General features: G+C 42.2%; 1 pseudogene; it reads right to left on the bottom strand.

Annotated features, from left to right (window-relative positions):
• Nucleotides 1–564: 564 nt before the first annotated feature.
• LOC107740529 (uncharacterized) lies at nucleotides 565–2,288 on the bottom strand (annotated as a pseudogene).
• Nucleotides 2,289–3,792: the final 1,504 nt, after the last annotated feature.

Below are 3,792 nucleotides of genomic sequence, written 5' to 3'. Positions count from 1 at the left end.
TTAGAGGACATTAAGCTCTATCAGGAGCACCTGCTTCCAAGTGGCTGATGTTAGCACCATGTCTGGCCTCAACGCAGTTGACACGATGTGGACTAGGAACTTAAGCTACCTTCCAATATCTACTTGAAGCTCCCTGTCTGAAGCAGATCCAGCTGCCAGCTTGGGCTGTGGATGTGGCTGCTTCCCCACCCTGACAAAGGTGATGTTTCTCCGGTGGAAGCCGTGCTTGTTGTTGGCTCTAGAGATGGCCTCTGCAACAGACTTCAGCACCTGTTCATGCTACCAGCAGTAGCGGCCCTCCACTAAGCCCTCCCCTCAAAGGAACCCCAACCAGGGCATAGATGACATGCCAGTGAATCATTCTTTGCCCAGGTGTGAAGATTTGTTGGGCTAGGAAAACATCATATATTGCTCAGCCCAAGAACTTGATCCGCTGGGGATCTGCCTGCCATATCTGCCTTCCACCTCATCCATGCTCCCTGTTGCCACATGCCCACCATCCTGCAGGTCTTTTCCTCTTCAGCACCAGCCTAGCTGGTGGCAGTCCCTACCATGGAGTAAATCCTAGTGGGGTTGGGATTTGGCACCTAACCCTGCCTGGCCTGTAGCTACTGTGCCTACCAAAGCCCTGTGTCTCAGGCGGGACTCAGCAATTTCCAGGCCTTTCTGTGCTCTCCACTTCCTGCCTGTCCGTACCATGATGCCTCCCGATGCCACCCTTGAGTCCTTGGAGTCCTGACAGAGTAGCGTCTCTCTGATGCGAGAGATCTTGAATTCTTTGTCGAGGCTGCTGAATGGGAGCTGGAGCTTGTTACTCTTGCCACAGAGTGCTGCGCTGCTCAGGCTGTGTGGCAGTCCCAATCACCTGTGGAGGTAGCTACTGACCGTCTTTTCCATGGTCTCCACTGTTGACATGGTTACTTCATTCACCAGCAGAAGCCAGAGGATGCAAGGTAAGATGCCATGTTGGTATATCTAGGCTTTAAATCAACCTGGTAGGCCAAACTTCTGAACTGTGGTGGCCAAGATTCCAGCTCCCTGATGGTGGCTTGAATGGTCATTGCATCCCTGAGGCTGCAGTCAAAGACTTTACAATGTGAAATTACAATCCCACCCAACTCGAAGCAGAATTTGTCGACCACTTTCCCACTATGGATCTGGACTTGGCAGGCTTGAAACTCATCCTAGCCAAGGATATGGATTTTTTCTGGCTCTGAAGGTGTGGTTACCGTGAGGTCATCCATAAAGGCTCTGATGGAGCTGTTGGACACCAGACTTGGAGCAAGGGCCTCTGCACTCAATTTCTGCTGCTTTGACCACCATATTCATGGCAAGGGCTAAGAGGATAACTGAGATGGTACACCCAGTTATGATTCCCTTCTTCAGGCAATTCTGATGTTAAGTTAAGGCTGGGACACACCAAGCCGACTTCAAAGAACTAGCTGCAACAAAAGCTGATGATGTTGTCGCCTTGTGTCTGCAGCATTTAAATAAAAAAGCTGCACTTGAACACACCGCTCAGACTACAGCTGACTGTAAACTATCATGTGTGTTCTGCACCTGTGTGAGAGGAATTAGCTGTCTATATCAGCAGCTATCAATTGTATATATTCATCATTTAAAAGGAGATACTGAAACAAGGATGTACGAGATATACGCAGATATACGAAACGAGATATACGAGATAAACAAAGTAGCGCTTGCTTACCATTTCCAATATCAGTTATGTTGATAACTTTATTCATTTTAAGCGGCTCATGTTGTTATGAAAATATTTGCATATTGGAATGCTTGGGAAAGATCACGTAACATTAGAACATCCTTCTGTCTTGCCACCTTCATTTACTTACTCGTTTTCGTCACTTTCACTTTAATTCTCGGGCACTGACTCATTCGCTAAAAACCGAGCATCCAATCAAAGTTCTCACACATGTTGAATCGAGCAAACCGTGGTGTGTCCCAGGCTTGAGATTCCCATAGTAGTTCAGGTTGAGGTCCATTATCTTACTAGGTACGTGGTGGCGATCCAGGGTCACGTCAATGAGCTTGAGCGGAATGGAAGAAGGAGGAAGTCTGTCATCCATCGGGCTAGGACACTGAAGAAAATCTTCCCTTCCACACTGAGGAGCAAGATGGATCTTAACTGCTCCAGTTTGGTTGAGTTCTCCTCCTTCGGTATCCAGATTCCCTCTGTGTGCCTCCACTGGTTTACAACTGTGCCCCGTGCCACACCACTTGCAGGATCTTCCATAAGATCTTGAGGAGCTCAGAGCAGCGCTTGTACACATTGCATGTGTATGATGAAGTTGCATTTAAATACAGTCATTTGTTTCATGGCTGTATGTTAAAGATGATTTCCTCTTAACATAACAGACATACTTGCACCCTTACCTCATTTCTCTTTGCCTACAGAGCAATTTACAGATTGGCACAGTTTACCCCACTCCACACTCACCCAGTGCTTTTGTTGATATCAGCTTTATTGATTGAAGATGTCCCATAATATTTCAGGAGTCAGAGTTGTGTTTCTCTTCCAACAGGGAACGCTGAACCCTGTCCTGATCTGTTGTGCCTTGAATTTTGCATGAATGTTTGCCTCTTGATTTTCTTCTGGTTGTTTTTGATTGATTATGGACTTTGCATTATGGAGTCATGTGTCCGGTTCATTCAGTCACATGGGGTTTGTCTTCACTCAGAGCTAATGTGGCCTCTTACTTCTGAATATTACCATGAGACACTAAAACCACACAATCTTTGAGAAATGAGCAACCATTACCACACGACTGCAACAGAGCAAACAACTGTTCAATTTATCATAGCGCACAGATCAGCTCACTGTCTGAGTCTCCAGTAGAGCTTCTGCTCCCCTCAATCACTGAATTTTACTTGAAAATCACCATTACGGTACACAAAATTATTTCATAGCAATGCAATAATCATAAAAACAGCTGTGATCACTATCATTGTGTTTGTTTGATCTAAAGGAAATTCCAGAATGAAAGATTGAAATAGCCTATAATGAGCATATAGTGATGTGTTATTGTCAATTGTATTCAAAGTGCCAGCAAATCTCACGCTGTCATATTCATGACGAATTACATAGCAGATCTGATTTTGATATGATTGTGATAACATATCAGTGAAGCTTGCAGTAGAACACTTTACAGTAAGGTTCGATTTGTTACCATTAGTTAACTATAATAGTTAGAATTAATAACCTAAATAACATTTAATAACCATTTAATAACCGTAGTTAATCTTAATTTCAACCTTTAATAATACATTTTTAAAATCAAGATTTGTATTTGTTAACATTACTTAATGCATTTTGAACTAACATGAATAATCAATGAAAATTTTTATTAACTAACATTAACAAAGACAAATAAATGTTGTAAAAACACATACTGCTCAGTGTTAGTTTATGTTAGTTCATGCATTAACTAGTGTTAACAAATTAGACCTTATTGTCAAGTGTTTCCATTTAGTGTTTTATTATGAATGGATTTGCAATAGTGTATGAGCAGTCATGCTATATTGTGAATGTAGTCATGACTAAAGTGTCTTATTAGGTACAGTATGATACGTGACAGAGTAGCTGTTACTGTATTGTGTCTTTAGACTAGTGTTGCATTGACTAATCAACATCCAGGACTGCAACTAACCAGTTTATAATACACACTTTATATAATAAATGACATAAAACTGTCATATATACATATTTACAGTAAAATATACAATTCCTATATATATATATATATATACGCCCTAGAAGATTTCACCCTAAAATAC

This window comes from Sinocyclocheilus rhinocerous, unplaced genomic scaffold (assembly GCF_001515625.1).
Source record: "Sinocyclocheilus rhinocerous isolate Xijiao unplaced genomic scaffold, SAMN03320098_v1.1 scaffold1246, whole genome shotgun sequence".
NCBI lineage: Eukaryota > Metazoa > Chordata > Actinopteri > Cypriniformes > Cyprinidae > Sinocyclocheilus > Sinocyclocheilus rhinocerous.
Note: the sequence above shows the minus strand (reverse complement) of the source record. Positions and strands in the feature narration are given on the sequence as shown.